Here is a 14,596-nt window from a genome sequence, read left to right as displayed (position 1 = left end):
GTCATCTATCTGTTGTTGTTGCTTGGCGATGATGTCTTCCTGTCGCTTCAAGGTATCTGTCGCAACCCCATGTTCTTGAACAACAGCAGTTTTTTTCGAGTCATTTGGGTTGTTATCTCCCAGCCAGTCAATCACAGCATCTCAGAGGTCCAAAAATGACAGGTTTGGCTGCTCTTTGTTCAGACGACGTATCTCCCTTTGATGTATGTTGTTTGTTACAGTTTTCGACCGCTGACCCTTTAAAGCTGGCTCACGCAGGTGACGGTCACCAAAAGATGGGCAGGCCTCAACAATTTTGTCATACAGATCAATAAGATTGAGGGAAACAGTCACCAAATCCTGATGTGGTTACTGGCGGTATGAGTAGAAGCGATGTTGAGCTGATGATAAATCGCCCCCACCACCAAATACATTTCTCAGTGTTAATGATTTGGTCTGGTGACTTTCTAACACTCTCACTTCTCGCCAAAATTTATTGTCCAGCTCGCCCGGCCAAATGTTCACACAGCAACATGGCAAACTTCTCACCCCTCAATTAGTATGTGGATGTTGCTACCCGTGGTAACAGGACGTTGGACAAATGTTACGGTAACATTGAACATGCTTATGTGGCGAAATGTGCTCCTGCGATCGGACGATCAGACCATAAGGTGGTCCATCTCTTACCTACGTACAGACCAAAGGTGAAACGAATGCCAGTTCCTTGCAAGACGTTAACACCAGAACGGCGGAGGATAACGAACGTTTCAAGGGCTGTTTCCTATGCACAGACTGAGATATATTTTTTGACTCTTGTGACGACCCTGATGAACTTACTGAGACGATCACAGATTATGTGAAGTTCTGTGAGGATCTCGTGACCACAAAGAGAACCATTCACATGTTTCCCAATAACAAACCTTGGGTTACTGCTGAAGTGAAGGCTTGTTTGAAGAAGAAGAAGAAGCGTGCATTCCTGAAGAAGGATGATTCGGCCCTCAGGGTGGCGAAGAAAGAATTGCGCTCTGTCATGGGCAAGTGTAAACGGTCGTACAAGGATAAGATTGAAGAACAACTACACGATGGTGATGCTCGTAACGCTTGGAGGGGACTCAGGCATATGATGGGAATGAATGAGAGGCTCAAGGATGGTAGATTTCTCACTAATATTCCAGATTCCAAATTTGTGGATGAATTGAGTGACTTTTACGTGAGATTTGATGTTCCAGGAAACCGAGTAAAATGTGAATCTCTCTGTGAGGATCTAGATACTCGAGCGTGTCCCATACCTGTAATTTTTGAACCTGATGTCATGAGGTGTTTCAGGGCGTTGAGTAAAAGGAAGGCTTGTGGTCCCGATGGCATTAAGGGTGTAGTACTGGTGAAAAATTGAGAAAACTACATACCTTTGAGAGGCCTTTACACAAAAACAAAGTCAAGTTAATATCTAATTTTCAGTTTTTCTTGAAAGATATAATCTTGGCTTTAACTCAGACCAGTTTCAACGCTTCTTTGTCATATTACATGCATATAATTTGCATAAATTAGACCGTCAATAAAAAACAAGGAAAAACAAAGAACACATTTATACTTCTACCTTCTATGTCACCTGTCATTCTTTTCACACAAAACTTGGTACATGTATTATACATGTGTTACTCTACTACCTGATGAGAGGATTTTGTGAAATTATGTCAAATGTTCACTAATTAGCTAATTATGCCAATTACCCGATAAAACTTGGTTGTCCTTCAATAAATCCACAATGGCTACTCCTATAAACAAAAGCCTTCATCATTTTAAAGGAAGTGATATTCTGAATATCCTGTCCAAATTTCAGCCCAAAAGAATGATGCAAATTTAAAGTTATAACAAATTTCATGCAAAATATTATATTTCTTGTAAATTGCGTGTAAAGATAACAATAATTAGGGGTACTTCTATGACCTCTAATAGCATGGTTCTTGTTTATAAGACTATAAGGAAACTGTTCAGCTAAAAAAAAAATTAAAAAAAATCACCTGTTCACCAGTACTACACCCTTGTCTGGTATTCTGAAAGAGTTCTGTTTAGAACTTAGTAATGTTTAGACTCGATTGTTTCAGTTACTTTTGGCGACTCACACTGTTCCTATTTGTTGGAAAAAGTCCATTATTATTCCCGTGCCAAAAAAGGTTCACCCGAGGTAGCTCAATGATTATAGACCTGTTGCCCTCACCTCCATCTTGTGTAAATGTATGGAGAAATTGATGGTGAAGTTTATAGCATCAGATATAACTCCTAAACTGGATCCTTTACAATTTGCATACAAAACAAGACGAGGTGTTGAAGATGCCTGGCTCAGCTTACTTCATCTAATCACAAGTCACCTTGACCAGAATGGAACCTATGTCCATGTGTTATTTATCGATTTCTCGTCAGCCTTTAACACCATGCAGCCATTTACCCTTCTGAAAGTCTTGAGTGACCTGTGCCTGAACCCCCATAATCATACTTTGGGTGGAAAGTTTTTTACGAGACCGTCCTCAGCAGGTGAGGGTGAATGGTAGCTTCTCAAAGTTATCAATCTTGAATACTGGTGCTCCACAAGGCTGTGTATTGACACCTCCACTGTTCAGTTTGTACACCATGGATGTGTGGTTCTTAAAGAAGTTTGTAACTTTATTAAGTATGCAGACGATATCGCCATTGTTGGCTGTCTTTCCGATCAATCATCCTTGGTATCATACCTCGACGAGATTGACACATTGAATAAGTGGTGTGCGGACTTTTGTCTTACTCTGAATGTGTGCAAAACAAAAGAGATGATTTTGGACTTTCGGAAAGGTCACAATCACGAGCCTGTAACCATAAATGGTGATAAGGTGGAAATTGTTAGCAAATTTAAATACCTGGGCACCTTTATTGATAACAAGCTAACTTTTGATGGAAATACTGATGCTGTGTACAAGAAATCAATGCAAAGATTGTATCTTCTCAGGAAGTTGAATTCATTTGGTGTTACCTCTCGTGTGATGCGGATGTTAACAAATTCCTTACTGATCAGTGTTTTATCATTTAATTTGATTTCCTGGTACAGTTATCTTAAAGTGCGGAATAAGTCACGATTGAGAAAGGTCATTACACTGGCATTTAAAGCTGTAGGTGGGCCTTCAACCAGTCTGGAGTCTCTATACTTGCGAGCATTGAAAAGGAAGGCGGTGCAGGTGTGTACTGATGAAAGTCATTTCTTGAACGGACTTTTTGAAAAACTGCCATCAGGGAGACGCTTTCGTGTAAGGAGGATGAAGAAGAACATTTTCAAAAAGTCATTTCTACCATGTGCAATTCAAATGCTAAATTCAAATTCCTAGACATTTTGGTGTTTAGTCAATCTTCCATATTTTATATTTATTTTATATTTTATATCTTTTGATATTGTTTTCTTATTCCCTTTGTGTTTTATGTTTTAATGATGGTCAACTTACGGTGTCACCAAAGAATAATTCCCTGAAAATGAGACAATAGAGATTCATTTATTGACGAGCGTCAACTGTACACTTCAAGTCGTTTATCCACTCCGCAAGAGGAATATCACTATCATGAACTGGTTTGTCCTTGAATCTGGTGAGTTGGCGGCCGGTTGTCAACACAAAAGGGTGGTACTGTCGAGAATTCAAGGCCTCCCCTTGTTCACGTACCTTCAGCCAAAGAGTCTCCAACTCCCTAGACAGGGCCTCAATTGCTTCGCCACCCTCCGTCATTACTATTCATGACGGCGATACGTGATAACAATCAGTCGGATAGTCAGTCCGGGGGTTCCTCAGGTTTTTATCTCCATCCAACATCCCATTCCTGAAAACAAAATGTGGAAGGCGAGATGAGAACAACTGATCTTGCTTCAACAGTTTATTGAGGATGGCAGGTGGAGATGGATGAAAAACCCCCGGTGACAGCTACACGGACATGGTAAAGATAACGGACTAGACTTAATGTCCACGACTCATCGACCGCATGGCTCGCATCAAGATGGCGGAACCCGTGACGATGAGGATCATGGGAGTTTATAACAGTTTTTGCTATAAATGCATTATAAGTATTTTACTTACCACGGTCATCTCAAAAGGATCATCCGAATATTCTCAAGTAACAACTAACAACTTTAAAAAAAACCAGAAAACATTTGTTCAAACAATTAGCCCCGTGCACTGATTTATAATTCACGGAAGTCGCCGACTAGCACAATAACCGAGAATTCAGAGAAGAATAGTAATGAATGGCTATGGTCTGGTTACATCGATATCTACTATATATATATATGCACAGTATATACACATTATACATCCTTCCCAATATAGTAGGTAATGAAAATGAGATCTCAGTTTGACTGGAAGTCTCTGTGCAAAGATGTGTAAACACTGAAACACAGATATACAATACAAAAAGGTCGTTATGGTGACTTCTTCCTTTTAATGGCCGTTGGTCACAATATGCAGGTTTCCCGTATCTGAGTATATTTAGGAGCAAGCAGATATGATGAGAGGGTGTGAGTAGAAAATTTAGTTCGTTGCTTCTCCAGTACAATGTATCAAAAAAAAGCAGTGAGTTCTCCTTCATGCAGGAGAACTCACTTGCTTCCTTTATAGAAGCGCAACACGGCAGAAAGGCCTCCTGTGTGGCTCAGACTCTCCCAGCTTTTTGTCACAGTACAGCACCCACTCACACTACTGATTCTGGGTAACTCTTCGTGAGCATGCTCTCATCTGTCACCCAAATCTCTCTCGATCTTGATATCAGATCTCACAGCTCTGCAGCTCCAACGTTTCCTCCCACTCACCACACACACTCGATATTTGCTGCTACATGGGCTTAAAATAGCAAACTGGTCCTCTTAAACTCGCACTGCTAATGCTAGCCAATACAAAAGTCCAACCTATAACCCCAAATGTGTGGGTTTTTCCCCTCATTTTTCCAGCTCTTTCCACATCATCACTTGGCTTTTTCCCAGCCTATTTTGTCACCATTACATCACCATTTCTCACAAGGTATGACGTGCGTGCCCCCACTTCCCATACTTGCCCCCACTTTCCTCATCATCGGAATTCCCAGATGTTCATTTTTGTTCAGATGTTCATTTGTCATTATCACGTCATCATCACCATCATCATCATCATCATCATCATCATCGGAATTCCCAGGAATGGGTGTGGTGCCCCATATCCCCCTCACTGTGTGGGCTCACAGGTACTACTGCCAATGTAGTTGTAATGCTTCTAATGGGTTGTATATGGACTGAGGCTTGTTTTCCTCATGGCAATGTTTACACAGCTGCACAGAAACATTGAATGATGGTGATTATTTAGCTTCTTGGTAAGATTCCATTCGATTGGACGAACAGGTGTAAACACGACAATCGGTTGAGATTCAAGCTCCACAAGGAGCTTTTTAATGTACATGTAGATGCCTTACCTAATAAATGCAGACTTGCAAGCCTCTGCACCTTCCTTTATTGTTTAATGCTGGAAAGTCCCTACTCACATAGCAAATTTTAATATACAGTTTTCTATATTTGTACATACCGTACATTCTACATACAAAAATCAATAATATCATCAATAAGATCAAAAAATCACAACACTCAATCATACCTACTCCCCAAGCTCATACATAACAATATGCTGCTCGGCTTAAGCCTTCAGTTTTTGCTTTCTTTACAAGTTAAACCACACCCGATATCTACTATATGAGAGAGCTGTTGGTCTGTCTGTCTGTTTTTCGCCATTTTTCTCAGAGATGACTGATGAAAAAAGTTCGTTTTTTTTGGATTAAAAATAAATAAATTCGCTCGATAGTGCCTAAGCCTTTTTTAAATTAATGAAATTTATTACAAGTACACATTCGCATAACTAAAATACAAAACAATTACCAGACATTTGAACACAAATAAATCAAACAATTCTGGAAGTGTACGAAGTTGGTAGTAAGGCTTCTTCACTTTACTCAGAAACGTGATGAACGGTACATTCACCAGCAGATATTCAACGAAAAGGTGAAATGATGATTTGACATTTGTGATGGATTCTGATTTGGATGTAATTGCTTTTACATTATATTTTCTCTCATTTCAAATATGTTAATGTTTCTTTTTCGCTTGACCAATGCCAGGTGCTCAACCTATAAACACTTATATACTTTACTTGGGGTACAAATACAAATACAACTTTGTCTAGGGGGTAACATAGGCCATGTGGCCACAGCCTCATGCAGGGGTCTGTGGGGCCAGGGTAGGGGCGTAAATTCTTTATGTAAATGTGTACCGTGTAGCGCCACCTGGTGATGGTGGCAGAGGGTATTACAATTTCCTTTTTTACCTGGGCTACACTGAGGTTAAAGCACTCTTTGCATGGGATTTTTATTTCCCCTTATCATCCTCCCTCCCCCAAAACGGAGGGGCCTTTAAAAGCCACCCTCCCCCCCCAAAGATGTATATGTAGTATATCTTTCCCCTCACCTCTCGCATCCCTCCCCCTTCCACTCCCCCCATTCCCTTCCTCACCCATCCCTCTCCTGCCTCCTCCCTCGCCCCCAAACCCCCCGCCCGGGTACTCTTGCTGGTAGAAAATACAAACTGTCGAGTAGATTCTCTCTAAGAAGAACCACAAATGTATTAGAGAGAGGAAGAAAACTTCAGGAGAAAGGTGTGAATAAAAAAACAAATCTTTACAATGATCTCCAAAGTACATGACATGAAACTTCGCAAATTGAAAACAATGTTTGATCTGGTTTATAGTTTACTATCAGGGGCTACCTGGTGATGCCCGGCAAGAGGTGGGCGGGGATACCTGGCACTGCCCAGGTGGATGAGCTTTTTCTGGCGGTGGTTTCAGGACGTATTGCACATTGAAAATCTATGGACTTATTGGCCTCATGATGGTTACCTTTTGCCTGTGGCAGCACTGCCTGACCGCACTTCCCAATATACACTTTATGGTGGCCGTTGTGGCCTCAAAACAGATATCAAGGCCTACATGCGGTAGCTTAAACACCGTGCTCAGATTCTGAAGTACCTACATCCAAAATTTGGGGCCTCTGGGTCCTAGAGTTCGGCCATAAAAGAACAAGATTCAAGCACAAGCAAACACTTGAAAATATTTACAAGATTAAAAAATTTAGACCAAGCCTTTTGTGTTGGATAACAACTGAAAGCCCCGTTTTATTTGGACCCTTCCCTTTAATGAAACGGAATTTGAATTACGGGGAAGAGAAGATTTAGTGGACCTTTTTATTCTTATTTTATTTGCTGGCCTTGTTATATATCGTATTACATTAAATCAGGTTTATTTGGGAGCAGGTGGATCAGACTGGCAATTAAGCACAAACTTTAGTGGACCCTTCATGCACTGCCTTGTTTTTTGTTTCCTAAATTTGAAAGGATTTTCTTTATCTCTGTAAATAAAGTGATTGTAAAATAATCCAAAGTTAATGTGTTCTGTCAATGAGAAGTTCCCCTTCCATAGAAATAGTTTGTAGTAATGATGTCTCCTGTGCCAAAATCTGGAATTCAAGATGCAAAGTAAGCTGTGGCCTGCATGATATTGGTTTACATCTTTTAAAAAGACTTCTACTTTTTCAGACGTGAAATCTGATTCAATTCTAGTCGAGCTTGACCACTCAAATGTCACTTTGTAAACATACGACAGGATTATATAAATCTATCAAATTACAATGAGATACTGTCGAAGGAAACCGACATGATACACATGTAAATTTAAAAACAGCCAAAAGTTACAAGTTATATAAATCAAATTTTATATAGAAATCAAAGATTTACCAATGTTATTTAAAACCTGCGTGATTTTTACAATTTATGCAGGAATAATTAATTACACTTGCAGTCAAAGTCAAACAAAGGTGTCATAATTTAGCTTGTCTTTGTACAATTTGTCATGGCCATGATGGTGTAGCTGCAACAGCAAATTTTAATTTGTTTCCAAAAAGTTGCATGAGAATGCAATTAAAGGCAATATAGAGACAACATTTGGGGTGAATTTTTACGGCGTGGCTCATAGGGCAATGCCTGCCATCTTGAACAGCGTTTGTCTGTCCGTCCGGTGTATGTATGTATATATGTTTGTCACTCACAAACGTCCACCAATCAGAACTGAGGATCTGGTCACATGACAGGAGGACAACGTTTAGTAAGCATTATAGTTGCATATTTTACTAAAAGGAAATATAATAATCTTCTGCAGAACGTTTTGGGGTCCCAGGGGTGTCGCAATGTAGGTAGGAGGTTTCAGAAATTCCTCAATACAATTATGATTTTGAAATGCGATCAACACGGACCTTGCTCCAAAACCCGGAAGTGAATAGATGACGATGGTTTACTGGATTGATAATATCTCAATACAATCATGATTTAACAATATATTTTGATATATTAATACCATAGTATTAATTTGTGATTGGAATGATGAATGATGCTGTTTGGAATGAAAATGTAGAGATATTTAGTTTAAAGCAGAATGAGGAAATGACGTAAGGGCTTCTATCCGTGACATTCGCAGATTCCCCATTTGCAGTTTCGCCATTCAATGGATATTGCAACATTCAGACTGGGTACGTTTCTTGTCCGAGTCCTTCAGGAACCTGCAGCTGTCAATGCTTGATGTTCGACTGAAGGTTGCATAGGAATGTGGCATTGATTAATTTTTTTTTTTAATACATTATTTGCTAACTGATAACAGGTATCCCCACCCAGGTCATACTATCCTCTTCAACTGAAGTATCAGACAAGCCTGGCTACGCCTTTGTTAGACTATTGGTCTTGTTTGTGGATAATTTCTGATTGTGTCAAAATAAGCCTCATTGATTACACCTCATGTCTGATATGCAAAACATCCATTGACAACACTGGTCGTTACGATATAATGACAAATGCGTCAATATTATAACGTCCTCAATATGTTATTTTCGCTATACAAACTTGAGGCTCATGGAAGAGGTGACAGAGGGCAGAAAGGCAAAGCAGTGACAGTGAACCAGCAATTCAATGAACGGACAAAGAAAGTGGGGAGAGAAGTGGGAAGAAACTCAATAACCCGCAAGTCAGAGGGTTGAAATAGAAAGGGTTAATGGCCAAAGAAAAAAACTATTACAGGTATGGGTGTGGGGATATATAATGAGAAAATGAACCGCTTGCTTGAGTTCCTGAAGGGAAGAGTGAAATTGAACTGACTCTTCAAAGGAGTTCCTCCAATGGGGAAAACATGATCAAAGGGGTGGAGGGTTTTTTTTGTATACAACGTTGAAGCTCATGGAGGAGTTATAACACAGAACATATCAGGATGTAACAGAATGAAAAAAAAAACAGTGGAAAGAGAGATGGGCAAAAGTCCTGCATTTTGGGAGTTGACCAAGGAGCAAGTTACTGGAATAATGTATTCAATCTCTGGAGGAGCCCACAGGGGAGAGTAGTATTGTATTGTGAGTATATCTGATTTTTCAAGGAATGATGACTTGGACCGACGCATGATACACAGTCTTTGACTGATTTTGGAGATTATTTTTGCTGTCTGGTAAGCACAGGAGAGACTATGGGTGATAGTGAGGAATATAAGTTGAAGAGACTAAACCTCTTCAAAAATCTGACACTGGAAATAGATAGTTTGACGGTCTTTCCAGAGTGACGGTGGTAGACGATAAGAATTTCCAGGATTGAAAAACCTGTTACATTTTTCAGATCGGCAGTTACTCAGTTGCAGTCTGCCTCCAAGTCAGATGTTGTACTTCACAATACGATGTGGAGTCACCTGCAAAAAGGAAGAAAGGGTTTTGGAGAGGTTGTTAATGTGGATGACAAACAAGACTGGGCCCAGTCACTGCATTGGGGCAATCCATTCCTCCTTGGAGAGGGTTACATTTATAGCAGCACATTGACTGAGAGTCAGAGGAAAACAGGATTCTCGGTATGAAGGTGACTTTGTGTGCCACAGGCAGAAAGCTTAGGAAGCAGAGCAGGATGTCCAATTTTTTACAAGGATTTAAAAGAAACGTCAACATAAGTCAAGGCCATGAGGCTCATCAAGCCTCGGCAATCTTAGGACACTTCTCTCTTCCCACAACCACCATTTCCACCTCCTTTGTAATGTAAAATGTCCTGTGTCTTTTCTTAGCTTACTCAAGATCGGCCCTGGATCAATCTAGTTGCTCTATGCTGCACAACCAGAACTGACTGGAGCAACACAATATCAACAACCTAGAACCCGTACAACTATCGTATGTACAACAACGTCACTTTGTGGTGGTTGTACCCCCTAAACAAAAAATCGTTCCCAAATCTTTCCCCATTATTCCCTGCTGCAGTCTTTATCTCTCCCTCTCTCACTCTCTCTAACTCCATCGTGGCCTGTCTTTGTGAAGGCGGGAGTACACCATCCTCAATGTGGTGGATCTCTGGTTCTCTCCTACGAGATCGAGCAGCTGTCTCCATGCCATGGGCTTGTTCAAGAGAACCGTCTGGGGTTATAAAACAACAACAACAACCTATAACCTGATTAATTTAACCTGGAGCTGCCTGGCAGTGTGTTGTCAGCTTACCCCCCCTTTTACCAACCCCAGATCATTCTCCAGTGCTGAGGCGTGAGCACACACACACACACACACAAACACACACACACACACTCTCTCTCTCTTACAAAGGAACAGGGCAAGACCTGGGGTGAAAAACAGCTGGAGCCAGAGTCAGGGTGATCTAGCAGCTGGAGGTGGAGTGGTGGTTTGCACATGAGCTGGTCCTAGATCGCCAGATGGACTGAGCCAACAGATCAAGCGAAAGCACCAGGGAGTGACAGAGAGACCCAGACTCACCCAGCCGAGAAATAAAAAGAGATAGCTTCCTGTTGGAAGTATTGTTACCCTGCGCTCGCGAAGCGAAAGGCAGGGTTAAGCATTCGGGTCCGTCCGTACGTCGTATGTACGTACGTACGTCCATGTCTGCATTTAAAAAATTCATTTTCTCGGCAACCGTTGGTCCCATTGACATGAGATTTTCACCATAGGAGGGCCATCTTCCTGTATAATATTTTAATGAATATTATGACGTCACAGGTCACGTGGTACAGGCGCCATCTTGGAAAACCAAAAAATTTGCACCACTATATCTCAAAAAACGCTGCGCATAAATAATTGAGACAGGTCTCATTGCAAAGAACTCTCCAGGCGGAATAACATATGTGAATGATGATGTCATAGGTGCCGCCATTATGACGTCATAATTCGACAAGTAAAAAACTTTATCCAATCAGGATGAAATTTCTTAAGCATCTGCTCGGTATAAATTGATGCAGAAATAAAATTATAATGACATCGTAGGTCACGTGGTTCGGACACCATATTGTTTTGAGTGAAAAGCCTGAAAAACCACTAAAATCAAATTTTCTCCAAAACGACTGGAACAGATCGAGGCCAAACTTTGCAGGCAGAATCGCATACCTATGACAAACAAAAAAGTCAGCGAACATGACATCATGTGTCATGGTTTCAGAGTTATAACGTTTTTAAGCATAAACTTTTAAAACCTAGCTCCTTCCTCATTTTTGATCCTATCAAGGGGAAACTTCACAGATGTGTTCAACATATCAGTCTGCTAAAATTACCTTTTGGAATTTGCGGTAGGTGACATGGTTTGGCAGATATAAATACTGAAACGAAAATATTTAAAAACTTATAACTCTTGAACTGCTTCATTGATCAACGTGAAACTTTATATTATAGTGGAGGTCATGAAGTGTAACACGTGTGCAAAATTTCAAGATGATTGGATGTATGGTCTTGAAGCTAGAAGTTGTTATTGCATGAAGAAGAAGAGTGTCTATAGTGGGCATGGAATTAATTATCACACTGCACATGACGAGCAGGCAAAGTATGGAGCGACCTCACGGGGTCATTTTGACCTCAAATATAATTCTGATTTCAGATTTGTCAATCGCTGAGGTATATTAACACACGACCAAAACAGATTTGGTGAAATTCTGACGATGTTTGACGAAAATATAACATTTGTGTCTGCATTTCAGTAAAGTAAAGTGTGTGCCGTGTCAGCATTTAAAAAAAGGAAACGTGGCTCATTGTGAATAACTCCGTATGGGGAATAGGTGTTGTTAACGATGACATCATTGGTGCCATAATTATGACGTCATAATTTGACAGGGACAACGCTTAGTCTGATCAGTTTGAAATTTAATTGAGCATGATCTATGCAACAATTATTTGGAGAATATAAATTTATGATGTCATTTCTCACGTGGTCTGGCAGCCATATTGGATAAATAAATATAAAAAACGTTCAAAAATAGAGTTGGCTCACACCAAGTTGACTGCGCAGGGTAAGTATTCTATGAATACCATCTACTTTTATATGCAATCCCACCTACTGCACTACCTCCTGCAATCTCCTTCCCCCACCCCCACTCCCTACACTAGGAGGCTCACTAATTGCAGGCTGCAGTGGACTCTGTGCCCCAGGGCCACACCAATCAAGGACTAGGATTTCAATCAACCACAATCTGAGGCTCTGAGGAATCCCCTCCCAGAGGCCCCAGAAGTCTCTACCCCCAGTTTCTGACAATCTGGCTCTAAGAATACCTGCCCTGAGGGCCCGCCCTGAAGAACATTCATATATTCAGCCTTGACAACAAACAGTTGCCTGCCTCCCACACGCTGACTGACAGTGGCAGAGGAGGAATTGGTGGAAGGGAACATTCCATGTCACCCCAATCCAGCAGCCCCACCCAGTTCTACATTGGAGAACAAATGAATGCGATTCCTTAATATAGATATTCTAAATCGGACAACGCCCTTGCTGGCAACACTAAAGACCCCTTGCTCTAAATGCACACTAATGTAAGGAGACTTCAAGTTCTACAGAAGTCTGGTATTGCCTTCACAGTCAAGGTAGCTGACTTAAGATCTTAGGGTATTGAGTTTGAGTCCCTGTCGTGCCATTGAAATAACACCAGATGAGTCGACTCAACCTGTCATCCTTCCGAGGTTGGCAAAATTAGTACCAGCTTACTGGTAACAATGCACTGCATCAGTGGCCCAGCTGTGCTTCCAGAAAGAAATGATGCAGCCAGCAGTCAGAGGCTGCATACGAAACAACAACAACAACTTCTACAGCTGCACAATGTTCCCCAATGGATGCTGGAGTGCCCCAAGGCAATGTATTGTGCCTCGTCTTGTCCCTCATCTACATTAATGACTTCTCTGAGTCTCTGATACCCTCTCGTCTACTTTATATTTATGAGTCCACATTGTGTCATACGGTACCCCTCAACAACTGCTTCACTTCTGCTAGTCTGATTAGGCCAAATAATCACAAGCTTTGTCACGCCATCCAAAATCTTATGAAAGAAACTTTATGTAATAACGTGAGTGTTTTGTCGTAGTAAAATTTGCAAGTCCAGCTATGACATCTCCTGGGCTAACAATATAGCAAAACTTGCCTTCGTAGCTTCAGACTGAGTGATTTTTACATTCCTAGTGATGACTTCAAAAATCTGAAATACTCAGTCTATAAGGCCCCTTTTTGCAGCTCAATAGAGCAATGCCCTCCCAGTGGGTCTTGGGGCTCAGGATCATATATGTCCTGGATTCTGTTGAATCTCAAGTCCTCATAATTATTGTCATCTCCAGCTCCAAGGCAAAGGCACAAAACCTATTACTCTCATATAATAGTCAGGTACCGTAGGTGGCCTCTCCATTGCTTCCGGCCTGTCCTCTGATCTCTTTCTTTCTGCTCTTAGTCTTCTGAACCTCTTCAGCTCCTCTAGGATGCAAACATTCTTCCAACAATCTCCTTCTGATGCAACTCCAAAAATCTAGGGTTTTTGCCTACCCCCACTCTTTTCTCCCTTTTGTTGGACTGCCCTCCAGAGATGGCATTTTATTTCCTGTATGCACCACAATCTCAGGTCAATCCACATCCCTACCTGTGATCTTTTCTACCCCATTGATCCTACCTAACCCAACCCTCTTACTTGCATGTTAGTGTGTTTCTTATCTCTCTCTCTCTCTCTCTCTCTCTCTCTCTCTCTCTCTCTCTCTCTCTCTCTCTCTCTCACTCTCTCACTCTCTCACTCTCTCACTCTCTCACTCTCTCACTCTCTCACTCTCTCACTCTCTCTCTCGCCCCCTGCAGGCCTTTTGTGGTGGGCGTGGCGTCATGGCGGCTGTGAGCAACTGCTCTGTGGTGTAGTGAGTTCTTTGTGAGTTTTCCTCCTCTCCTGCCCTCCCCTGCCCCCCCCCCTCCCTCTCCTTCCTACCCTGTGTACTTTGGCATTTTGTTTTCATCCGTTCTACACCTTTGTCTGCGAGAGAGAGAGGATTGAGAGCGGGCCCATTTTGGGTGCGACCTACTGGCTTCGACGGCATTTTGTAAGCCATTTTTGTGCTTATAATGCACGTTTATTACTTACTTTAGTTCGATTATTTAGGTTTGATACCTTCTTGTCCGGTTCGGACAAGTGGGGGGTGTTGAATTCGCTGGTATGGTGAATGCACGCTCTCGGTTAGAGGCGTTCGATAGCCTAACGAGGAAGCATGCATTTGTGTGTGTTCCACCAGAAGGAGTCCTCAC

This window comes from Myxine glutinosa, chromosome 9 (assembly GCF_964187855.1).
Source record: "Myxine glutinosa chromosome 9, kmMyxGlut1.1, whole genome shotgun sequence".
In the NCBI taxonomy this organism is placed as follows: Eukaryota; Metazoa; Chordata; class Myxini; order Myxiniformes; family Myxinidae; genus Myxine; species Myxine glutinosa.
The sequence above is the reverse complement of the archived record's forward strand: the minus strand, read 5'-3'. Positions refer to the sequence as shown.